We start from the raw sequence: 27597 nt of genomic DNA on the forward strand, positions 1-27597 counted from the left end.
GCGGCATGTGGGATCTTCCCAGAACAGGGCTCGAACCCGTGTCCCCTGCATTGGCAGGCAGACTCTCAACCACTGCGCCACCAGGGAAGCCCTGTAATGGCTTCTTATTACCACCTAATTCAAATACACACTTTACACCACTTTCATGGCCATCCATTAGCTGGCTTCATAAATTTATGCAATTTTAATTTCCATTTTTCCCCACTTCTACCTCCCTGCGTCTCTGCTTCAGTCAGGTCATTCTGTTAAAGGAAGTCCCCATCTTTCCGACAGTCCTCCCTTTATCTGTTCACTTCCTCCCATCACCTTCTTCCTAACAAATAAAATCCTACCCTACCCTCCAAAGCAATTCAAGTCTTAACCTACTTAATTTTCAGTTCCTGCTGTAGCTAGAGACACTATTATATAAATTATCAATAATACTCATCTCTTTGTTTCTTAACTATTGCTTTTTCCTAACTTAGATCTTAAGAAGCCTCGGAAATATGAAAACTATCAACAGGCCTTTCTCTTATACACTAGATGAGAAAAATTCTATTAGAAAAAAAAGGAGGACTTAAAAGATAGGAAACTAAATCTCAGAGAAATTAAATGAAATGCCCAGATCAAAGAGCTAAATATAAACAGTTCAACCTAGACAAAAGCCCATTTTAGTGATCTTTACCTTGAACATAGTATTGGCACATGAGGTACGGAGCAAAACAAAAGGTATGTTTCAAACCCTGGTCCTATTTTGCTTTTTAGCTTAATATAAAAAATAAAATCACAAACAGGGCCATTATATACTTCTGTTACTTGCGTGTTAACCCACTGATATTCCTCTTTCCCAATTAGACTGAAAGTTTATGAATTTTGAATTAAAGTTCCAATACAAATTAGGTGTGGTTACTGGGAGGGGAGGAGAGAGAGAGAATTAGTTATGGACTTGCTTAGAGTCACAAAGTTGTATTTAACCTTGGTAAAGCAGTCTTAAGAGTCTCTCTTGGGTGCTATTTACACATTTTTTTTTTGATTACAATCATGCAATATGATTCCATTTGGGATTTCGAGTAAAGTTGGAATGCTGTATTCCCTAAGGAACGAATAGTGTTTAGTTTAAAAAAAAAAAAAAAAAAAAGGAATGTGATACTTCTGGTCAAAAGTTCTCTTTCTGGAATTCATGATAAATGAAAAGAATTTTGGCCGTTCCTACGTCGTTCTGCATCCCACAAGCAACGTGCAATTCCTCATGTCACTACAACCTGGTTATTCACTGAAACAACTGATCTTATTATAAAACAAGTTAAAGAAACAAACAAAGCCTCCTTCAGTTCCTGCCCTGATTCATTATTAGAATTCAGCTTTCCTTTCACCTCACCCACAATCCCAGATATTGAATGCCAAATGTCGGTCTCACTGAAAGACAGGACATTAGACAATTTAAACATCAGCAAAATTGAATTCAGCTATCCTTAGTCACTGACTGATGACTCTATTCCTATTTGCACATTTTTAAAGTACTACTATGTCCTTCCCGGAAGTTCTTTTTGCATTCCAGATTACGACAGGGACTGTAGTACAACAAAGAAAAAATGCAAAAAGTCAAGTGTCAGGATAAGAGTTAGAAGCATACACACATATGTAAGTAAGCCTGGGTCAAATTCCTATTCAATGAGATATTAATCTTTAATAAAAAAATTTAAATAAAATTTTGAATACTTAATTTAGCATAAAGCAACTTAATTCTGCCTTAGTATCAAATTCAAAATGTGATCAGAAAGTGTATACTACAACGTAAGGGGAAAGTATTTACAAAGCATTTTTAAGATTCTGTAATAAATAATATTTGATTGTAGCATACATCCTGTTTTTCTAATGTCATATGATAATTGGATATAGGAAATGTTACCATCAAATTTTCATCTCCCATTTTAGAACAGAAACTAAACATATTTGCTCTCTCCCCCCTACCAAAAATCAGAGGTGATATGATTGAGGTACTCAAAATTTATCTCTAAAATTTACCTAGAGGAGTTTCAAAAAACAAACAACTTTTTAAGAACACTAGAAATCACATTTAAACAGTTGTACACATTCTATATCTAAACTGAACAGAGTTCATTTAACAAATGACAGTTGTCTTTACTTCTACTGCTGACTACCTGCTGGGAGCACAAAAGAAAAACAACAACAACAACAAAAAATCTTCCTCTGTTAAAGTCACATCTGCAGGAAAAAGGCTACTAAAAAAAGAACAGTCTGCTATTCCAAGTTAATATCCTGCCAGTAGATATTCTGCAATGCTCAGGACGAAAACTGTTTTCAAAGAAACAGTTTTATATTAGCATTTATTTAAGACAGAAATCCCAGACTCAGAAAATTAAAATGATATTGTATTATTAATATATTTCAGTGAAGAAGTCTGCCACCTTCAACTGAGACTCTGATTTGCACCATACTTTCTAAAACCCTGTAATGATGAAAATTGTCTCAGTACTCCCTTACCCCTTGCCTTTGCATCAAATATATTCACCATTTATGATTCTCATGGGTAAACACTAGTATCAACAACAAACTAGAAACAAATTTTATTTTGAAAAATCCAGAAAGTGACAATATGGAAATATGTACAGATAAAAATGTTGGAAGTATAAAACAACAGCAAGCATAATTCTAGTTGAACAGCATTTAATATTTCAAATAAGGAAAAGTTTAGGTTAAATAAATGTTATTTAACTGTATGTATACCACTACAAAGTTAAAAGTAGATTTAAAAATTCTGGGACTTCCCTGGTGGTCCAGTGGCTAAGACTCCACACTCCCAATGCAGGGGGCCTGGGTTTGATCCCTGATCTGGGAATGAGATCCCACGTGCCTCAAGAGTTCGCGTGCCGCAGCTAAAGATCCCGCACGCAACAACGAAGGTCCCACGTGCCGCAACTAAGACCTGGTGCAGCCAAATAAATAAATAAATAAATAAATAAATATTAAAAAAAAAATTCTTAGCATGTAGGCATTGGTGAAAATCATTCATAGGAGAACTTGATACTTTTGTTTTTACGAATTTCTTCAATTTACTATTAAAAGGGTTCTCTGATTTCAACTCCTTATGACTGAATTAATAAATGATTGTTTAGTAAGTTAGAATTTAACAGTAGGTAAACCAAAGAATATTTAATTTCCAGGAAAGAAATTATTTACAAGATCACCTGATATCATCTACTTTGCAGCTTATCTTACAATTCCTTTTTTTAAAAATGTTTTTATGGGGGTTTTTTGTTTGTTTGTTTGTTTCAATGGTTTCCAAACCTGACTATGCTGTGGAATCTCCTGGGAGGCTTTTAAAATTTTTCAATGCCAGGAACCCAACCCAAATCATATAAATCAGAATTATGTTGGCAGGCAGGCCTCAGTATAAATTATTTAAAAAATTTTTTAATCGTGGTAAAAACACATAACATACAATTTGCCATCTTAGCTATTCTTAAGAGTATCATTCAATAGTGTTAACTATATTCACATTGTTACGCAACAGATCTCTAGAACTTTATCCATGACTGAAACTCTATTGAACATCTCACCATTTCCCCTCCCCCCTCGGCCCCCCAGCTCCTGGCAAACACCATTTTCCTTTCTGTTTCTAAGAGTTTTGACTACTTTGGAGACCTCATATAAGTACAAGCATACAATGAACCTCAAGGTTCATTCATGCTGTACCATGAGACAGAACTTCCTTCTGTTTTAAGGCCAATATTCCACTGTATGTATATACCACGTTTTCTTTATTCATCAGTCAATGGACACTTGGGTAGCTTACACATTTTAGCTATTGTGACTAATGCTGCTGTGAACATGGAATTGACATTCAGAAGAGAAAATAATCAAGCACAGAGAGGTAATGGTTGAAATACGCTTAGAAAATAGTCAAAACCTTCAGGCAAAACTGGTTTGCTTCTTCCATCCTGCTCAGCCTTCTTCCTTCCTTAAACCTCCCCAGTCTCTCCATTTTCTTTTTTTTAAAAATAAATTTGTTTGTTTGTTTGTTTATTTATTTATTTATTTATGGCTGTGTTGGGTCTTTGTTGCTGCGTGCGGGCTTTCTCCAATTGTGGTGAGCGGGGTCTACTCTTCGTTGTGGTGCGCAGGCTTCTCACTGCGATGGCTTCTCTTGCTGTGAAGCATGGGCTCTAGGCACGCGGGCTTCAGCAGTTGTGGCTCGTGGGCTCAGTAGTTGAGGCTTGCAGGCTCTAGAGCGCAGGCTCAGTAGTTGTGGTGCACGGGCTCAGTTGCTCCGCGGCATGTGGGATCTTCCCAGACCAGGGCTCGAACCTGTGTCCCCTGCACTGGCAGACAGACCCTTAACCACTGTGCCACCAGGGAAGCCCCTTTCCATTTTCTATACAGTATTCTCTGTCAATTCAATTCTGTTCTTAAGAAAGGATTTAATATGAGTTTGGGAATGTTTACGATTTCTCCCCAGGACATTTATATATAAAGCCTTAACATCCTTTACACAAGAAACAATTTTTTTTTCACTTGGTAAGAAGGAGAAACTTTAAGCAACTACAAGGCAAAGGTACTCAAGAGTTGGTACCCTCACAGCCAATTTTCAAGATGACTGGCTCATAGTTGGCCACTTATTTCACCTAAGGCTGACTATTTTAGAAACAAAACAACTAACATTGATATAAGAATATTCTTTGGTACCCACCAAGCATTTACTTGGAGACCTGTAGAATAAACTGTATATCTCTTATATGTTTTAGAGTTTAGAGCTAGAACTCAAAGCAGGTCCTCAAAATCTGCTTCATACTTGAATCATGAGAATTTACCAACATCATCACTTGTTCATTACCCTCAATTATGCAGAATACAACCAAGACCCTAAAAATAGGCCAAATAAGCAAACAATTAGGGAGTAAAAGTTAGATATCAAAAAAATCTTTGTTAAAAGGCATTTGAGGGACTTCCCTGGCGGTCCAGTGGGTAAGACTTCGCCTTCCAATGCAGGGGATGTGGGTTCGATCCCTAGTCAGGGAGCTAAGATCACACATGCCTCGCAGTCAATAAACCAAAACATAAAACAAGAGCAGTACTGTAACAATTTCAATGAAAGACTTTTAAAAAAAAAATGGTCCACATTAAAAAGAAAAAAAAAATCTAAAAAAAATGTTTTAAAAAAAAGGTCTTTGATTTCCTCATAGGAGAATCCTTTGGCTCTCACTTGAGTTATCAGAAACTATCAGTTTACACACAATTTTAGCAAATTTAATGAAATGATTTTCTAATATATAACAAATGTAAATACACTAGGGTTGAAGATGAAGACATGGAAGTATGAACAGCACAATCATCTAGGTTGGCCCTTCTACCTACACCCTGCATATTACTTGAAATATCGCTTATTACAGCACATTATGAGAACTGATACTCATATTGAGTAGTTTTATTCATCAAACAAAGATTAAATTACATTAGTATGCGAACTTAGAAAGGTGCATAGTTTACAAGGCACATACCTGTGCAGCTGCAGCACCCACATACACACACCTTATCTACACCTTTCTCCTGCTTCCAGCAGCTACCCAATTTTGCCTCTTTCATGAATCACCTCTTAAGTAGCTCATTACTTTGGCTTTACCTCTCCCTGCCTAGTTTCACCATTCCAACCACCTGACTCAACTGAAGGAAACCCTCCCTCCATTGTCCCTACTGGAAGCAAAGGATGCTTCAGGATTAGAGTATCACAAGATACTACAAAACTGAATCTAAGAATGTTCAGCTTTGAAAGAGAAAGGCAGAAAGGAAGATTACTGAGGAAAAGAAATGGGAGCAAGAAATGAGACATGAGGCCTACCTCACAAACACAATTTGCTGAGTAAAAATATTCATTCTTCCTCTTAATAGTTTATTTATGACAGATACTTTGGGGATAACATACTATTAATATTTGTTCTGCTTTCTTCCTCTTTAATATCAGTAGAAAAACCTGAAGATTTATCCCTATTATCTGGGTAGTTTTGTAAAACGCTACAATTATCCAGTACTTTGCTTAGGCTTTTTGCACCTATTATTTGTTCTTTTTTCCTATCTTCATTAGGTTTTCTGTACTACTGCTTAAACTGATGCTGCTTTCATATAATTCACTGCAATGCTTTCTGTATTTTCAACATTCTGGAATTGTTCTAACAATTTAAGAATTATCAGTTGCTTGTTAATGAGCTACAATTGAAAGGGCAGTAGGCCAATAAAACTATATGGGCATGCTGCCCTTTCTTATGACAAATTTTTAACAACTCTTTTCTTAACTATTTAAATAAGTTTTTTACCTTAGAATAATTTTAGACTTACAAAAAAGCTGTAAATATAATAGAAGTCCTGTATACTCTTTACCAGTTTCCTCTAAACATCTTATACAGCCATGGTACATTTGTCAAAATTAAGAAATTATCATCAGTAAAATACTATTAACTAAGCTACAGACTCTATCCAGATTCTTATTTGTCCACCAATGTCCTTTTTCTATTTCAGGATACCAAAATGCATTTAGTGTCATGACTCCTTAGTCTCCTATGATCCATGACAGTTAAACTTTGCTTTTCTTCCTTTCTCCTTTTTCTTCCTATAACTTGACAGTTTTTAAAAGTGCTGGTTGGAAATTTGGTAGAATGTCCTGCAACTTGGGATTGTCTGATGTGTTCTCATGTCCATACTGCTGTTATGGGTTTGAGGAAGAATGTCACAGAAGTAAAGGCCTTTCTCATTGCATTACTATCAAGTGGTACACTCTATCAACATGACTTATGACTGCTGATGTCAACATTGATGACCTGGATAGTACCAGTTTTTTTCTATTCATCCATTGTTATCAATCTGTTCAGGTTTTCTACTACTTCTTGAGTTTCATTCTGATAATTTACATTTTGTTTAAAAAAATAATCTGCCTCATTGAGATTTTAAAAACTGTATATGTTTAAACTGCACAAAATATTTTATTCTTTATTATTAATATCCTCTAAATCTGCGGATATACTGCCTATCTCAATCCTGAGGCAGTATATTACTGTTTTCTTTCTTCTTTTCTTAGATTTTTTTTAGATTGGCCTATTTTGCACACCTTTTGTTTTGAGTTTTATTACCAATTATATTTTTGGTTCTCTAATTTACTACCACCTTTTAACTCCATTATTTATCAAAGAAGCAGTATTTAGATCTTGACAGATGGCCAGGATATTGACAGATCAAAAAGTGATGGGACTTATATGTGGAATCTAAAATATGACACAAATGAACTTATTTACGAAACAGAAACACACAAACATAGAGTACAGACTTGTGGTTGCAAAGGGGGAGAAGGAGTGGGGGAGGGATGGATTGGGAGTTTGGGGTTAGCAGATGCAAACTATTATATATAGAATGGATAAACAACAAGGTACTACTGTATAGCACAGGGAACTATATTCAATATCCTGTAATAAAACATAATGGGAAAGAATATGAAAAAGAATGTATACACATATAACTGAATCACTTTGCTGTACACCATAAACTAACACAACATTGTAAATTAACTATACTTCAATAAAAAATAAATTAAAAAAAAAAGTGATTGGAAGGTAAACTGAACAAAGCAGACAACCAAAGAAACAGAGGATTGGAAAAAAATGGAGCACGTAATCTCACCTAGCTATAAACATAAAACATAAAACATGCAGGATGAGAAAGTAAGAATAGATGAAAGCAATATTAAACAGGTTCAAGTAAAATATTATATTCAATAAATAGATCTCCTCAAAAACTTAAACATAAAATTTCCATATGATCCAGAAATCCCATCTCTGGATATACTTCCATAGAATTGAAAAGCAAGAACTTAAAGAGATATTTGCACACACATGCTCATTGCAGCATTACTCACAATAGCCAAAAAGTGAAAACAATCCGAATGTCCACTGATGGATGAATGGCTAAACAAAATGTAGTATATACATAAAATGGGGGTATTATTTATCCTTAGAAAGGAACTAAATTCTGATACTTGCTATACTGTGGATAAATCTTGAAGTGATTATGCTAAGTAAAATAAGCAAAACATAAAACAACAGATATTATATGATCCCCCAGATATGAGATGCCTAATATAGGCAAATTCACAGAGACAGAAAGGAGAATAGAGGTTACCAGAGGCTGAAGGGAAAGGGGAACAGAGAGTTGTTATTAATGAGTACAGAGTTTCAGTATGGGATGAATAAAAAAGTTTTGGAAATGGATAGTGGTGACTGTTTCACCACAATGTGATCACACTTAATGCCACTGAACAGTACATTTAAACATGGTTAAGACACTAAATTTCATGTTATGTATTTTTTCCAATTTTTTATGGCAGTAAATTTAAAAACATAAAATTTAACATCTTAACCAATTTAAAATCATCACTCAGTGGTATTAAATACATTCCTTTTATTTTCCAGTTTATTGAGACATAATTGATATATTACATTATATAAGTTTAAGGTGTACAGCATAATGATTTGACTTATATCTATCATGAAATGATAACCACAAAAAGTTTAGTGAACATCTTTTATCTCATATAGATACAAAATAAAAGGAAAGAAATTTTTTCCTTGTGATAAGAACTCATAGTATTTACTCACTTAACAACATACATACATAACATACAGCAGTATTTATTATTCATGTTGTACATTATATCCCTAGTACTTATTTATCTCATAACTAGAAGTCTGTACCTTTTGACCACTTTCGTCCAATTCCCCCTTCCCCACCCCTATACCTCACCTGTGGTAACCACAAATCTGATCTCTTTTTTGTTCTTTGTTTTTTGAAGTATAAATGACCTACAACACTATGTTATTTTCTGGTGCACAACACAGTGATTCAATATTCTTATATATTACAAAATGATCACCACAATCACTTACCATCTGCCACCATACATAGATATTAGATAATTACTTACTATAATCTCCATGTTGTACATTTCATTCATATGACTAATTTATTCTGTAACTGGAAGTATGTATCTCTTAATCTCCCTCACCTATTTTTACTCATCCCTTTACCACCCTCCCTGCTGGCAACGACCTGTTTGTTCTCTGTATCTATGACACTATTTATGTTTTATGTTTGCTCATTTGTTTTTTAGATTCCACATATAAGGGAAATCATACAGTATTTGTCTTTATCTGATTTATTTCACTTAGCATAATACCCTCTAGGTCCATTCATGTTGTAATGAATGGCAAGATTTCATTTTTCTTATGGTTGAGTAATATATACTAATCACATCTTCTTTATCCATTCATCTATCGATGAATGCTTAGGTTGCTTCCATATCTTGACTATTGTAATGCTGCAATGAACACAGGGGTGCATATATCATTTTGGATTAGCATATCTGTTTTCTTTGGAAAAATACCCAGAAGTGGGATTGCTAGATCAAACAGTAGCCCTATTTTTTATTTTTTGAGGAACCTTCAAACTGTTTTCCACAGTGCACAAAGAGTTCCCTTTTCTCCACATCCTCACCAACATTTGTTATTTATTGTCTTTTTGACAATAGCCATCTTGACAGGTGTGAGGTGATGGCGCATTGTGGTTTTGATTTACATTACCCTGATCATTACTAATGTTCAGCATCCTTTCATATGTCTGCCATCTGAATTTTTGGAAAATGTTTATTCAGACCTTCTGCCCTTTTTAAAATAAGATTTTTTTTTGATGTTGAGCTGTATGAGTTCTTTGTATATTTTGGATATTAACCCCTTTTCAGATATATCATTTGCAAAGATCTTCTCCCACTCAGCAGGCAGCCTTTTCACTTCGTTGACAGCTTCCGTTGCTGTGCAAAAGCTTTTTAGCTTCATATAGTTCCATTTGTTTATTTTTGCTTTTGTTTCCCTTGCCTGAGGAGACAGATCCAAAACATACTACTAAGACCAAAGTCAAAGAGCATACTACATAGGTTTTCTTCTAGAAATTTTATTGTCTTACAGGTCTTACATACAAGTCTTTAATCCATTTTGAGTTTATTTTTGTATATGGTGTGGGAAAGTACTCTAGTTTGATTCTTTTGCATGTAGTTGTCCAGTTATACCAGCACCATTTATTAAAGAGGCTGTATTTTCCTCATTGTATATTCCTGACTCCTCTGTCATAGATTAATTGACCATATAAGTGTGGGTTCATTTCTGGGTTCTCTATTCTGTTCCATTGATCTATGTGTCTGTTTTTGTGCCAGTATTATACTGTTTCGGTTACTGTAGCTTTGTAGTATAGCTTGAAATCATGGAGCATGATACCTCCAGCTCTATTCTTCTTTCTCAAGATTGCTTTGGCTATTCAGAGTCTTTGTATTTCCAAACAAATTTCAGAATTATTTGTTCTAGTTCTGTGAAAATCCCATTGGTATTCTGAGAGAGACTGCATTAAATCTGTAGACTGCCTTTGGTAGTATGGTCATTTTAACAATGTTAATTCTTCCAATCCACAAGCACAATATATCTTTTCACTTCTTTGTCTCATCTTCAATTTCTTTCATCAATGTCTTACAGTTTTCCAAGTACAGGTCTTTTACCCCCTTAGATTTATACCTAGTTATTTTATTATTTTTGATGTGAGTATAAATGGCATTGTTTTCTTAATTTCTCTTTCTGATAATTCAGTTAGTATATACAAACACAACAGATTTCCTTATACTAATTTTGTATCCTGCAACTTTACTGAATTCATTTATTAGTTCTAATAGATTTTGGTGGCATCTTTAGGATTTTCTATATATAGTATCATGTCATCTGCAAACAGTGACAGTTTTACTCCTTTTCCAATTTGGATGCCTTTTATTTCTTTTTCTTGTCTGAATGCTATAGCTAGGACTTCCAATATTATATTGCATAAAAGTGGCAAGAGTGGGCATCCTTGTCTTCTTGATTTTAAAGGAAATGCTTTCAGCTTTTCACTATTGAGTATGATGCTGCCTATAGGCTTCTCAGACATGGCCTTTATTATGTTGAGGTACATTCCCTCCATACCCACTTTGTTGAGAGTTTTTACCATAAATTTATGTTGAATTTTGTCAAAAGCCTTTTCTGTATCAACTGAGATGATCCTATGATTTTTATTCTGCGATATGTTAATGTGGTGTATCAAACTGTATGATATGCGGATGTGGAACCATTCTCGCATCTCTGGGATAGATCCCAATTGATCATGGTATATGATCCTTTTAAGGTATTGATGAATTCAGTTTGCTAATACTCTGTTGAGGATTTTTGCATCTCTGTTCATCAGGGACATTGGCCTGTACTTTTCTTTTTGGTAGTGTCTTTTTCTAGTTTTGGTATCAGGGTGATGCTGGTCTCACAGAATAAATTCAAAAGCATTCCTTCCTCTTCAATTTTTGTGGAACAGTTTGAGAAGAATAAGTGTTAACTCTTCTTTAAATGTTTGGTAGAATTCACCTGTGAAGCTACCTGGTCCTGGACTTTTGCTTGTTGGCAGTTATTGATTACTGATTCAATTTCATTACTAGTAATCAGTCTATTCATATTTCATACTTCTTCCTGATTCAATCTTAGGAGATTGTGTGTCTAGGAATTTATCCATTTCTTCTAGGTTGTCCATTTTATTGGCATATAATTGTCTGTAGAAATCTCTAATGATCCTTTGTGTTTCTGTGGTGCTAGTTGTAACTTCTTTTTCATTCCTGATTTTATTTATTTGGGCCCTCTCTATTTTTTTCTTGATAAGTCTGGCTAAAAGTTTATCAATTTTGTGTACCTTTTCAAAGAACCAGCTCTTAGTTTCATTTCTCATTTCTATTGTCTTTTAGTCTCTATTTCATTTATTTCTGCTGATCTTTATTATTTCTTTCCTTCTACTAACTGTGGGTTTTGTTTCTTCTTCTTTTGTTCCTTTAGGTGTAAGTTTAGGTTGTTTATTTGAGATTTTTCTTGTTTCCTAAGGTAGGGTTTTATCGCTATAAATTTCCCTCTTAGAACTGCTTTTGCTGTTTCTGATAGATTTTGGATGGTTGTGTTTCCATTTTCATTTGCCTCCAGGTATTTTTTTAATTCCCTTTTTGATTTCTTCAGTGACCCCTTGGTTATTTAGTAGTATGTTACTTAGCCTCCATGTGTTTGTGCTATTTGCAGCTTTTTTCTTATAGTTGATTTCTAGTCTCATATTGTTATGGTTGGGAAAGATGATATGACTTTGATCTTCTTAAATTTACTGAGACCTAGAACGTGATCCTGGAGAATGCTCCATGTGCATTTGAAAATAATGTGTATTTTGCTGATTTTGGATGGAATGTTCCCTCTATATATTGATTAAATCCATATGATCTACTGTGTCATTTAAGGCCAGTGTTTTCTTATTGCCTTTCTGTCTGGATGATCTGTCCACTGATGTGAAGTGTTAAAGTCCCCTGTTACTATCATGTTACTGTCAATTTCTCCCATTATGTCTGTTAATATTTGCCTTATGTATATAGGTGCTCCTATGTTAGGAGCATATATATTTACAAGTGTTATATCTTTGCTGGATTGATCCCTTTATCATTATGCAATGCCCTTTATCTCTTGTTAGTCTCTGTTTTAAAGTCTATTGTGTCTGATATATGTATTGCTACACCCACTTTCTCTGCATTTACATGAAATATCTTTTTCATCCCCTCACTTTCGGTCTGTACATGTCTTTAGATCTGAAGTGAGTCACTTGTAGGCAGCACACATATGGGTCTTGTTTTTGTTCTTGTTTTTTTTTGAATCCATTCAGCCACTCTATATCTTTTGACTGGAGCAATTAGTCCATTTACATTTAAAGTAATTACTGACAGGTATGTACTTATTTACTGTCAGTTGTTTGGGGGTTGTTTCTGTAGTTCATTTTAGTTCCTTTTTTCCTCTTTTGCTCTCTTCCCTTGCGATCTGATGACTATCTTTAGTGTTATGCTTGGATTCCTTTCTCTTTTTTTGTGTATGTATCTATTACAGATTTTTGATTTGTAATTACCATGATGTTTGCATTCCCCACGCCGTGTGTGTGTGTGTGTGTGTGTGTGTGTGTGTGTGTGTGTGAGGGAGAGATTATATTACGTTGATCTCTTAAGTTTGAATAAATTCTCATAACCCTAACAACCTGCATTTTTACTCTCTCCCCCACATTTAATGTTTTTAACATCATATTTTATATATTTTTGTTTTGTGTATCCCTTAGCTACTTATTGTGGATATAGATGATTTTACTACTTTTGCCTTTTAACCTTCCTAGTAGCTTTATAAGTGGTTGATCTTCTACCCTTACTGTATATTTGCCTTTACAAATGAGATTTTTTTCCCTTTCATTATTTTCATATTGCTAGTCATGGTCTTTTCCTTTTCGCTTAGAGAAGTCATTCTTGGAAATATTTTTTGGAAAGTTGCTTTTGTGGTGCTGAACTCTTTTAGCTTTTGCTTGTCTGTAAAACTTTTGCTCTCTGCATCAAATCTGAACGAAAGCCTTACAGGATACAGTACTCTTGGCTGTAGGTCTTCCCCTTTCTTCACTTTAGATATATGGCACCACTCCCTTCTGGCTTGCAAAGGTTCTGCTGAAAAGTCAGCTGACAGTCTTATGGACGTTTCCCTTGTATGTAACTAGCTGCTTCTCCCTTGCTGCTTTTAATGTTCCCTCTTTCTCTTTAATTTTTGCCATTTAAAATTACAATGTTTCTTCATGTGGACCTCTTTGGGTTGATCTTGTTTGAGATTTTCTGTGCTTCCTAGACCTGGATGTCTGTTTCCTTTCCCAGGTTAGGGAAGTTTTCAGTTTCTATGACTTTAAATAAGTTCTCTGCCCCTCTCTCTCTTTCTTCACCTTCTGGAACCCTATAATGTGAATGTTAATATGCTTGATGTTGTCCCAGAGGTTTCTTAAACTGTCCTTATTTTTAAAGTTATTTTTTCTTTTTTCAGTTCAGCTTGGGTGACTTCCACTACTCTGTCTTCCTGTTCACTGATCCATTCTTTTGTATCATCTAATCTACTGTTGATTCCCTCTAGTGTATTTTTAATTTCAGTTATTGTACTCTTCAGCTCAGATTCATCTTCATATTTTTTAACTTTTTGTTAAAACTCTCACTGTGTTCATCCATTCTCCCCAGTTTGTTGAGCATCTTTATGATCATTACCTAGATCTCTTTATCAAGTAGATTGCCTATCTCCACTTTGTTTAGTTTTACTTCTGGGGTTTTATCTAGTTCCTTCATTTGTCACATAATCCTCTGTCACCTCATTCTGCCAAATTCTCTGTGCTTATTTGCACATATTAAGTAGGTTGGTTATATTTCCTGATCTTCAAGAAGTGGTCTTATGCAGGAAACATTCTATGGGACTCAGCAACACACTTCCCTCTGGTCAACAAAGGTATGTGACCTAGGAGTGCCCCATATGTAGGTTGAGTGGGCCCTTCTGTTGTAGTGGGGCCAACTACTGTGGGTGTGCTGGTAGGTGGGGCTGGCTCCTGGGCAGTTGGCTGCAGGCCCTGCCTCATGTGGAGGCTGCCACCTGCTGGTGGGTGGGGCTGGGTCCTGGCATGGCTGGCTGCAGGGCCTGGGGCTGGTGCCAAACTACTGGTGGGGAGGGCCAGATCCCAAGGCAGCTGGCTGCAGGTGGTGGTGGCCTTGAGGACAGTGTTGACCTGTGGTTGAGTGGGGCTAGTGCCTGGGGGATCCTGGGGCTGATGTCAGCCCACTGGTGGGCAGGGCCAGGTCCTGGGCCATCTGGTGGGTGTGCCTGGGTCCCCATATGGCTGGCTGCTTGGCCTGGAGGGGTCCCAGCGCTGGCACAGACTGGCTGGTGGGCAGCTAAGCCCCTGGCACTAACAGGCTAGAGGGAAGATTCCAAAATGGTGTTGTTAGCCCCAGTGTCCTTGTGGTAGACTGAATTCCCAAAAATGACTGCCATCAGTGTCTATGTCCCCAGGGAGAGCCCCAGTTGCCTCCTGCCTCTCTGGAAGGCTCTCTAAGATCAGAAAGTAGGTCTGACCCAGGTTCATTTCAAATTATGGCCTCTGTGCTGGGTCTTGAAGCATGTGAGATTTTGTACCTGCCCTTCAGTTGAAGTCCATTTCCTACAGCCCTCCAGGTCTTCCCAATACAAGCCCCACTGGCCTTCAAAGTCCAACGTGCTGGGGGCTCACCTTCCCAGTGCAGGACCCCTGGGTTGAGGAGCCCAATGTGGGGCTTGGACCCTTCGCTCCTTGGGGAGAACCTCTGCGATTTTGACTATCCTCCCGTTTGTAGGTCGCCTAACTGGGAGTGTGGGTCTTGACTATATTGCATCGCTGCCCCTCCTACCCATTTCATCGTGGTTCCTTCTTTATACCTTTGCACAAATTTGGCATTCAAATAACTGCTGAATAAATTAATGAAATAACTAATATTTTACAAAGTCCAAAGAGTTTACATAGATACTTATTACATCATTAACAATAAACACTCTTCCCTTCAAAAATATTGATTCTGTCTTCCTGAAAACTAAAAGCAAAGGTTATCTTTTTGCAAGCATCACCAGAGAACATCAATCTATCTTAGTCCTCACCTATCTTACAACATGTTCTAATACCGAGAATACATGTCAGTTAAAGAATCTGGGGCTTCCCTGGTGGCACAGTGGTTGAGAGTCTGCCTGCCAATGCAGGGGACATGGGTTCGAGCCCTGGTCTGGGAGGATCCCACATGCTGCGGAGCAACTGGGCCCGTGAGCCACGGCTACTGAGCCTGCACATCTGGAGCCTGTGCTCCACAACAAGAGAGGCCGCGATGGTGAGACGCCCGCACACTGTGATGAAGAGTGGCCCCCGCTTGCTGCAACTGGAGAGGGCCCTCGCACACAGGCCAAGACCCAACACAGCCAAAAATAAATATAAAAATAAATAAATAAAATTAAAAAAAAAAAAAAGAATCTGTAGTGGGACATCACACACTAGTTAAAGACTTTGATGACTGTGGAATTAGATGAAATGACAGTACTAAACTTCAAAGTCCTAAAAAAAATTTAAAAAATAAAAAACCTATTGTTTGGGCTGCAAGTGAGAAATAATACATTTTGTCAGTTTTATTAATTTATAAACTCAATTTCTGGGGAAAAATGCTCAACAAAATAAAAGGTAGTGGGGGCTTCCCCGGTGGCGCAGTGGTTGAGAATCTGCCTGCCAAGGCAGGGGACACGGGTTCGAGCCCTGGTCTGGGAAGATCCCACATGCCACGGAGCAACTGGGCCCGTGAGCCACAATTACTGAGCCTGCGCGTCTGGAGCCTGTGCTCCACAACAAGAGAGGCCGCGATAGAAGAGGCCCGCGCACCGCGATGAAGAGTGGTCCCCGCTTGCCACAACTAGAGAAAGCCCTCGCACAGAAAAGAAGACCCAACACAGCCATAAATAAATAAATAAGTTAAAAAAAAAAAAAAAAAAAAAAAAAAAAGAACGTGAGTTTCTAAAAAAAAAAAAAAAAAACAAAAATGGATGTTTAAAAAAAAAAAAAAAAATAAAAGGTAGTGAATTTACAGAGTTGTGAACTTTTCATCACTTTAAAACAGGTAGGGGAAATAGCTGTGTTTTCTTTTGAACTGTATTTTCTAATCATTCTTATATGAATAAATGTTTATTTTTCTACTTGTTTTCTTATCTAGTATAATTCAGCTCTCAAAACAGGAATTTCTCTCCACCTGGACCAACGCAGATAATATCCAAACAATGACTCCAGGCTCAAAGAGTCATGTCTGCCACAGAATACTATTTCTTGCTCCTTTGCTATTATTTCCTTGGTTCTAAGAAGCTTTGAGAAAAATGGTTTTGCTGTTACTTGCATACAATTTCTCTCCTCTCCCCAAAGCAATCAATAGCTATTTATTAAACATATAGCCACATACTGTGCTTAAGCACTGAGGAAACTAATAAATTATGATCCTTCTGTAAGTTTTTAAAAATGTAGTCTATTTTTATTTTCCTTGATGCTCACTTTACCTTCACTCGCCTAAAAACCTTCAACAATCATGGGTCTGATCTGTAAAATATATTGCACATCCAACCACTTCTCTCCACATCCATTTCCATTGTTTGGTTCAAACCGCTATACTCTTTTTAATACAGCTGTTGTAATAACTAAATAACTAACTAGCTAACAAACTAACTGATCTCTTGCTTTCACTCTTGTTTAGTTATAGGCTAGTGTGTGAGATTTCTAAACCCTACAATGGCATTTCAATATTTTTTTCATTAAGCTTAAAAACTGTATTATGAAAATTTTCAAATATCAAAAAAAAGAATTTGATGAACATGTATATTCCCATCACCTAGACTTAAAAATTATTAGGATTTTGTCACAATTGCTTTTTTTAATTGAGATATAATTGACACATGACATTACATTAGTTTCAGTTGTACAACATAGTGATTCGATATTTGTATATAGTGTGAAATGATCAGGTCCTCCTTTACTTTAATTGAAAGCAATTAATTGGAAATCATCCAACTTGCAAAGATATTTGTAGCCAGACATAAGGATGATTTAGTTTCTCATTTTCTGAGAAGTATACAAAATGGCTTTCCAAAAAGTTATCTTATGAATATTAATTATATGTGTTACTCTTTCACCTAGAGACAACTTCTTTAATCAAATATACTATAAAGGGATGGAAAATTTTAAAAATTTTATTAAATATATCTCTGGTAAAATAATACTTTAACTTTTTATTTTGAAATAATTACAGAATCTAAGCAACTTGAAAAGAGTAGAGAGGTTTCTTGTACTCTTCACCCATTTTCCCCCAATGGTTACTACTTACACAACTATAGTACAATATCAAAACCAGAAAACTGACATTAGTACAATGTGTATAGTTCTGTGTCATTTTATTGTTTGTATATGTTTGTGTAATCACCATCCAAAACAAGAAATAAAACTATTTCATCACCATAAAGATGTCACTCATGCTACACCTTTATAGTTCCACCCAACTCCCTCCCCCACCTCAATCCCCTGGCAACCACTAATTTGTTCCTAATTTGACCTCTGTAATTTTGTTATTTTGAGAATGCTATATAAATGGAATTGTACACTATGTGCCTTTGTGAGACTGAATTTTTTCACTCAGCATAATGCCCTTAAGATCCATCCACACTGTCGAGTGTATCAACAGTTTATTACTTTTTATTGCTGAGTATGTCATGGTACATATGTATCACAGTTTGTTTAACCATTCACTTATTTGTAGGACATCTGTCATGTGGTTTGACTTCTAGTTTGTTTCCACTGTGGTCAGAGAACATATTCTGTATGATTTCAATTCTTTAAAATTTTTTCAGGTTATAAAATTTTTAACCTGAAAAAATTATAGATTTACAGGACATAAATGTTCTATAAATATTGACTAGATCCTGTTGGCTGACAGTATATCCTTGCTGATTATTTGTCTAGTTGTTCTATCAACAGTTGAGAGAAGGGTGTTGAAGTCTATTAACTATAAATGGAAATTTGTTTGCTTCTCCTTTCAGTTCTATCAGTTTTGCTTCACATTTTTGAAACTCTGTTGTTTGATACCTATGAAAACTCAGGAGAACACTGTCCTTACATTTATTGGTTTATTATAAAAGACACAACTCAGAAACAGCCAAATGGAAGAGATGCATGGAGTAAGGTATACAAAGGAGAGTGGCATGGTGCTTCCATGCCCTCTGCAGGTGTGCCACCCTCCCAGCAAGTTGATGTGTTCACTAACTTGGAAGCTCTCTGAATCTCATTGTTCAAGAGTCTTTATAGAGCTCTATTTCCAGACCCCCTTCACCTTTTTGGAGGTCAGTGTGTGGGGCGGAAAGTGCCAGAAAGACCATTATTGGTCTTTCTGGGGATCAGTGCCTTCCTGAGGCTGTGACAGTCCTCACCCTAAGTTATCTCAGTAGCATAAACTCAGGTGTGATAGGAAGAGACTCATTATGAATAATAAAAGACACTCCTTATCACTCAGAAATTCAAGGCTTTTAAGAGTTCTGTGCAGGAACTGGGAACAAAGACCAAATACATTTTTGTATGATACGACACAAACACTTAGTATTTCTTCATCTGAGAATGTCTTGATTTCTCCCTCATTCCTGAAGCATACAGAATTCTGGGTTCATAGTTCTTTTCTCAAATCACTTGAAAAATGCTACATCACTTCCTATGGCCTCCATAGCTTTTGAAGAGAAATCTGCTGTCACTCAAAAAAATATCCCCTGTATGGCTGATTCACTTTGTTATAAAGCAGAACCTAACACACCATTGTAGAGCAATTATATTCCAATAAAGATGTTAAATAAAAAATATATATATCCCCTATAGCTTAGGTGTCATTTCTCTCTTGGTGCTTCCAAGACTGTCTTTGGTTTTCAGAAATTTGACCATGATGTGCCTTGGCATAGATTTCTTTGGCTTTATCCTTTTGGGAATCCACACAACTTCTTAAATCTGTAAGTTTGTATAAACTTTTGCCAAATGGGATTTTTTTCCTGCTATTATTTCTTCAAATAGTTTTATAGTCCCACCCTCCTTCTCTCCTTCCAGCACTCTGATGATATGAATGCCAGATCTTTTATATATTCCCACAGGTATCTGAAGCTCTATTCATTTGTTTGTTTGTTTTGTTCTATTCTCTCTCAGTTGTTGAGCCTAGGAAATTTCTATTGCTCTATCATCATGTTCATGGATTTTTTTCTCTGTCCTTTCTATGCTGCTGTTGAGTCCATCTACTGAGGGGTTTTCTCCCTTTTTTAAAATTTTCAGTTATTGTATTTTTTGGTTCTAAAATTTCCATTTAGTTTTTCTTTGTATCTTTTATTTCTTTACTGAGACAATCTATTTTTCTATTTTTTCATTTGTTTCAAGTGTGTTTGTAATTGTTTTACATTTGTAAAGGCATTTGTATGATGGCTGTTTTAAAAATCATTGTCAGATAATTTTAACATCTGTGTCATTTTGGTGTTGGTATCTGTTAACTGTCTTTTCTCATTCAAGTTAAGATTTTCCTCGTTCTTAGTATTATGATTAATTTTCACTTGAAGCCTAGTAATTTAAAATATTATGTATAAAATTCCAGATCTTAGTCAAATCTTCTATTTTAGCTTGCCTCCTCTGACAGTGCTCTGGCAGGGGAAGAAGGGTACTGCCAAATTATCACCTGATGGGGGTGGAAGTCCAGTTTCCCTACTCAGTCTCTGTGGATGCTATCAGGGAAGGGGATCCTTGTTACTGCTGAGCAGAGGCGGAAGTTCAGGCTTTCCACTAGGCCTGCACTGATACTACTCTGATTGGAAAGGGCAGGGCTTCCTCATTGCTGCTATCTATGTTGCCTTCACTGACACCATGAGTGGTGGCCTCATTAGTGGTAGGTGGTGGTAAAAGGCCTGACTCTCCAATAGGCCTCCTCTGACATCACTACTGTGTAGAAGGTGCCTCCGTACTGCCAGGTAAGGGTAGAAGATAAGCCTCTCCATGTGGCTTCTGTGACAACAGGAGGTGGAAGGGGACTGATTCTTCACCACTCACGGATGAAAGTCCTGACTTCAATGAAAATACTGAATTCCCACTCAGCCTTCTCTGACACCACTGCAGTTGGGGCAGAGGTGCAGCTGCAGTCTTTTTTCTGTGGTGTTTGGATAGAACGGTTATTACCTAAAAGTTCTTGTCTTGGTAGGCTCCCCTTTCCCTTTACCAGACAGAGCATGCTTTTCTTGCCCTTTTTTTTTTTCCTCCCATTTCTGCCAACTGGCATTGCTAGGTTGCTGGCTTCTACAACACCCAATCTGGGATATACAAATCAACAAAAAACCCAAGCTCTCACTACCATGTTACTCAAGTCCCTTTACCTTTAAGAGTTCCGTTATCAGTCTGCTTTTACCCTAAGAATCTTCTTATTTAAAAAAGAAAAAGAAAATAGACTGTCCAGGGACTTTAGCTGTAGTTGGTGGGGAGAATAAGGAAAAGTACATCTATTCTACTTTTCTGGAAGCATAAGTGAAAATGATATTTTTAATTAAATTTTAAAAATTCTCTCAGCCTCTGAATATATTTTAATCAAAATCTTCAAGCTACAAATTTAGTTCAATTTACAAAAAATGGGTGCCATATAATTCATTTGACAACACCAAGACTTGTCAAATCAGTTAAACTGGATTTAACTTCTACGAGAAAAGATGTGAATTTATTTTTTAATTTAAATAAAGGTATTAATATTCATCTCTGTGACAATCAACTGTTCAATAAATTCTGAGGTAATAAGGCTGGGAGAACAGGGAAGGGGAGGGAAAGGAGGGATAAAAATGACAGAATGCTGAGAAAATTTGTTGCCCAGATATATAATCTCATGGAACATTTATATGCCATAAAGTACCTAAGCCTAAAGGTGCTCAAATCTGACTTCTTTCAGCATTTGATGTAACCTTCAGGTTAATAAGAACAGAAGTAAAAGTTATCCATCCTCTTTAAGCTCTTAAGCCTTGTAACTTTGCACCTTTCCTTAAGAAACATCATTCCTCCAAGATTTCAGCCTAGATTTCTCTCATTGCTAATTCTGAAATTCTGAGAAAGAAGCACATACTGAAGTCATCATCATTAGCAGGTAAGTAACCTGTATCACAGGCATGAACTGCACCATTTCTGAACATTTTAAACATTTCTCTTAGTAACAAGCTTGGATAAGGATAGTCTATGAACTGAAATATTGCACAAAGCCTTCTAATCTCTTTTCATGTATCCGCCTTTTAGATGTAAATGTAAATTAATTTCCTCATCTGCTACAGACTTGGGAATGTAGTTTGGCTTTATATTTTTCAATATCTAAGGGGACTATGTTATCAGGTATTCCTGTCATGTGAAAGTAGTACAAGGTGTGACTCACACCTATTTTGAAAATTAGGATTATTGTAGAAAGCTTCTACATCAAACAAAGCCACAATTTCTAAGAACAACAACCTTACTTTTCAAGACTAGTTTATGTTGGATCAAAACATTTTTTCCTTCTACCTACCTAAATTCCAGAGGTCACATTATGCTATCTCTCAAAAAAAAAAAAAAAAAAAAGAGTTTCTGGTGTGAAGTCACCATTCACTGCAAAAATGACTTCTATATGTGAATGTCAAAAATGACAGGGCTTCCCTGGTGGCGCAGTGGTTGAGAATCTGCCTGCCAATGCAGGGGACACGGGTTCGAGCCCTGGTCTGGGAAGATCCCACATGCCGTGGAGCAACTAGGCCCGTGAGCCACAATTGCTGAGCCTGCGCGTCTGGAGCCTGTGCTCCCAACAAGAGAGGCCGCGATAGTGAGAGGCCCGCGCACCGCGATGAAGAGTGGCCCCCACTTGCCGCAACTAGAGAAAGCCCTCGCACAGAAACGAAGACCCAACACAGCCATAAATAAATAAATTAATTAATTAAAAAAAAAAAAAAAGACAAACTATAATGCCATAAAGCCATTGACTTCTTAGCGCTTCCATTACCAACCACATTAACTTGTAGACTGATTTTAAGCAACCAATACAACTATTTCCACTAGCCAGAAGTTTGAGGAAGTATCTGTAATCAGAATTTATACTGACTATTTTAAGACTGTTTACAAGATGAGATATCTCCAAAGAGAATAACAGTCTAAAGAAAGGTACCACTTGGCAATGCATTGATAGGATATGTAACTGACACAAACACTTGGAGGGAATCATTCTGCAAAACTCAGGTTGAACTCATAAAGGTGGGTACTATAAGTAGACACAAACTATGTATCCAGACGTGAAAGATTTTGTCTGCTACAAAACCAATCGTCTCATGAGAGTATTCCCCTTCTTCAATTGTTATTAATTCCGCTCAATCCTTGGTTACTCTATAAAATATTGATGTATCTGGGCCCCGGTTCTTACCTCTCCCATTAATTAGGCACGGAGCCTTTAGTCAATTACATGAATTTCTGCCTGTAAAGAGAGATCAAAGAAAGGCATGGCAGGAAGATATCTGCTAGCCCCCTGTGAGAGAATCCCACATGAAACAATATGCAATGAAAGAAAGTAACACTAGTTATTACCCCTATTCTGAAGTAATCTATAAAAGCACCAAAGGAATTAACAAAGTCAGATTTGTAAAATGATACAGCAGGCATGTTATTTTTCAAATTACAAAATTTTTTCTGTATTGATATCTAGCTTTATTGTTCCCTTAAAATATATTTTCAGATGGCAAATATTCTAGATATTAAAATAGCACTGCTTTTTAAGGAAAGACTGACAAAGCCTTTCAGAACCTAATTCTGATAGAAAATGGTAAGTAATAAACAAATATAAGACAAAGTAAAACACAGACTTAGAAGCAAAACATACTTTCTTAGTTTCTGTACAACATTTTGATGACAATGTTTTTTAAAGGTCATATTGACTAAGACAGCAGAATCACAGTGTGCTATCATGATGTGAAAGTCAAGAATATTTTTTAAATAGGAATAATCAAAAGTAAAAGCACTGAAAGAAAATGAACATAAACTCACGGAACTAATAAGTGATTTTAGTAAGGTTGCAGGATAACTACAAATCACTGATGAAAGAAATTACAGAAGACCTAAATAAATGCAAAGAAATCTGGGTTCATAGTTTGGTAGATCAATATTGTTAAGATGTCAATTCTCCTTAAATTGATCTACAGATTCAATGTAATCTCCATCAAATTCCCACAAGGCTTTTTCATAGATATCAACAAATGAGCTTTCACAAGTCCACAGAAATGTGTATCCCCACCAAATAATATTTTCTGATCTTGATTTAACCTTCAAGTCTTTTCTACCATATTCATGCTCTGAATGTTCAATATGACTATTTAATGTATGCACAAAGCCATGGTAATTTTTTATCTATTGAGAGATATAAATAACACTACAGATAGCCTTCGTATTAGACCCTTGTTTTGACTGTATACAATTTCATGAAAACAAAAACAGAACAAAACAAAAACATAAGCCTTCACACTTTACCAGAACTATGCTCCTGTCAGAAAGAATACGTATGACAAATGCTTGCTGAGTAAACACATATAAGAATAAATGAACTTGAAGACACATTCCAGGAAGTTGGGATGATGTAAGAGAAAGACAATAAGTTCCACAGTCTTTTTCTATATAATCTTCTATACTTAAAAAATCTTTATGGTCTCATGGCACACAGAAAAAAATTTAAACCCATTAATGAAGCATGAAGAGCCATAAACAACTGGCCCCTACCACCTCTGCAGCCTTCTCTTCTCTGTTATGACCTAACATCCCTCCAAATCCAAAATAAATACTAAGCTTCAGACAACTTAACATCCTATCTCAGGACTTTTGCTAAAGCAGTACAAATGCCTTTTCTCTTTAGCATGTTTAAATTCCACTTATTTTCCAATTACTCTTGCTGCATAATAAGCCATCTCAAAATGTAATAGCTTAAATTTAAGCACTATTTTATTATGCTCATGGAATCTGTAGATCAGGAATTGACAGTGCAGGGGCAGGACACTGTTCTCATTCACTGAACAAATATCAACAGAGAAGATTAAGATCAACGGATTAAGATTAGCTATTTCTGGAGAATAGCATTACTGATGGAAGAGGCGATATTTAAATGGAAATTTAGTAATTTAACATTTAAATTTAAGTTGATTGACATGGTTTAAATTGGTTTTTAAAAAAAGTTTGTTTTAACTACACTGATCTGTTGTGTTTAAATAAATATATTTTATTGACTGAAACTATCTAGACTACAAAAGTTACTTTTTAAGCAGTTCGGCTGGAAATGTTTCACCTTGAAAACAAATGATCATGTTATAATTCTACTTTAAAACAAATATCCCACAGTTTGCAACTGGATAAAACAGCTCAGACTTAACAAACACTTCAAAGAAAAACATTTATAAATATGGCAGGTCTGAGATGGAGGCATTTAGTTGCGGGTGTGGCGTGGTGGGTTTTTTCCCCCCAAAATCCATATAAAAAGGTCAATTGTTAAATAAAAACAAGAACAGGCATGAAGTGGGAAGATAAAAAACCAAATAAGGATAAAGACAGAACTGGAGCAATTACCTAATGTATTAAATTCACAATCACGCATGACTAAAACCTTCTGGAATTGGGGTGAAATCATTAGAGAAACACTAGTCAGCACTTCTCATAAGACTCCTGACAACTAAAGGGTTCCTCCCAACTTTCTATGCTAAAGGTTGGAATGCATCTCTCTTTGAAGAGGACAGATTTATGTGTTATCAGCAAATCTAATATTCTGATATACATGATCTCTAACCTTCAAGGATTCAATGATATCTGAAAACATGTATATTCAGCTATGCCTACACATACCATACTTACTAAACACCTCTAAAAATGTCCATAGTATAGTTCAAGTTCTAAAGAGCTTCTGTAATGCTAGTCAGAAAATCCCTTAGTATTTCTTTGCTCACCTAGCCTCTCCTCTGCATCCTTCTTCCACCGATTAGGTAGAAAGACCATGAGATTCCATATACCTATTGACAACTTTCACTAGTATTCCTTTCCTCCCAAGAAACAGCACACCTTAAAGGGCTATGAAAACAGTAAAGTGCTATCCAAACATTACTACTGCACAGAGCTTATTTTCCTAGCTATAAGAACAATTCCCATTCAAACAAGTCTTTATAGATCACAAAGTGTATAACAGGTAATTAGTTGGCTGATCAAACAAGTTAGTTAAAGCTGAGAATCATAAAAAATGATAAACACCTCTGACATTTTTAACTTAAAACATATATATATACATCATTTTATTATAACGAGAAATTTTTACGTTGTTTAGAAGAAATATTATTTCAAGATAGTCTCTCTATTGTTTTATCATAACTTACACTAAATTTTGAATATAATACAAAATAAGGCTTGGGCAGCTCAGGCTATCACAGAAGTAATTTCTAGCTTTGGAGGTAATTTCAACTCCTCCTCTTCTTCATATTTAGATCCATCTATTTCTGTCACTATGTGTAATATATATACATCACCCATAATTTCATTTTCCAACTAATCATCAATATTAATACCTTCACTAAACTACGGGAACATATAATTTTATAGAAATCAGTTGATAAACTATTTTCAGTTTCTTTTTGCAGTTCATTGTTTTCTGTAGCATTGTCAAACTCCTCGGTTTTATCTAAGATTCATTGAAAACTGAGCTGGGAATTTTGTTCCATTTGTAAGCTCTGTCTTTAATGTTGATGACTTATAAAAGGTGCAGAAAACCTAGAATCCAGTGTTCAACTTACTCCAAAAGATAACTTTAAATTTTTCGCCATTCCTGAACCCCTTGATCCATGTGCTGAGTTAAGGATACTAAATGTATTAATTTTTAAGAACCTCTTAATATTGTCTTAATTTCCTCACTATTGAGATGTGAAGGAACACTGAATGCCTACATAAATATGGCACCCAAAATCAAAGCATTCCATAAGACAGATATTAAGAATGAAGCAAGGACACAGTAGACACCAGCAGAGGAAAGCAAAGAAAGTTCCACAGGTGCAGCAGAACTGGCATGAGTGTTAGATGAAAAGCAAGGGAATAGAAAGGAAATTCCAGGAGAAAGGAATAGCTTGATCAAAGATATATAGGAAATGCATGCATAATGTATTTCTGGAAAAGAAAATCAGCTTAACATGGTTGGCATACAAAATGTGTGGAAAGAGGCAGAAAGGATAAAAGTCCTAGATGAGGCTTTCTTAGAAAGATAACTTGTAGCCAGATAATTAACCTTGTTTCCCACGATAAAGAGAATGAATTTCATTCTGCAGATAGGTAGTGGGATAACGCCCGACTTCTGGAGAAAGTCAAGAGTGACCAAATCAGATTGGTATTCAGGAATAATAACTCAGGCAATAGCGAAATGTAGGCAGTGATAAAGTAACAAAGACTGGATGGGAAATTGTTATAATTACCAAGAAGAAAAATTATAACAGCATCATACGTAAGTGGTAGAGGCCAAGACAGAACATATTTTGGGCCATGTAAGAGGCATTCAAGGGACTTCCTTGGTGGTGCAGTGGTTAAGAATCCGCCTGCCAATGCAGGGGACACAGGTTTGAACCCTGGCCCGGGAAGATCCCACATGCCACGGAGCAACTAAGCCCATGTGCCACAACTACTGAGCCTGCGCTCTATAGCCCGTGAGCCACAACTACTTAGCCCGCGTGCCACAACTACTGGAGCCCACGTGCCTAGAGCCCACGCTCCGCAACGAGAAGCCACCGCAATGAGAAGTCCACGCACCGCAAGGAAGAGTAGCCCCGTGCTCACCGCAATTAGAGAAAGCCTGCACGCAGCGACGAAGACCCAGCGCAGCCAAAAATAAATAAATAAATAAATATAAATTTTTTAAAAATAAAAATAAAAGGCATTCAATAAATTGAAAATGATTTGAATCACACAAAACTGTATTCTCTGACTACAATGGAATTAAATTTAAAACCTTTAAATAAAAGAACGATTACCCACAAAAATCTCAAAATATTAAGAAACACAATTCTAAATTACCCATGGGTCAAAGAATAA

At 36.2% G+C, this 27597-nt stretch overlaps 1 protein-coding gene and 1 long non-coding RNA gene across 2 annotated transcripts in view; both read right to left on the bottom strand.

Annotated features, from left to right (window-relative positions):
• The window catches only part of SBF2 (SET binding factor 2), a 456507-nt gene that overhangs the window by 313220 nt on the left and 115690 nt on the right, over positions 1–27597 (bottom strand). The gene's annotated exons all lie outside the window — the stretch shown is intronic.
• Positions 22073–27454, bottom strand: LOC309668404. Its single transcript, XR_014268213.1, has 2 exons — positions 22472–27454; positions 22073–22168 (listed from the first exon to the last, which is right to left on the bottom strand). It is a non-coding gene; the product is annotated as an uncharacterized lncRNA (long non-coding RNA).

This window comes from Balaenoptera physalus, assembly GCF_965194825.1.
Source record: "Balaenoptera physalus genome assembly, chromosome: 10".
NCBI classification, from domain to species: Eukaryota; Metazoa; Chordata; class Mammalia; order Artiodactyla; family Balaenopteridae; genus Balaenoptera; species Balaenoptera physalus.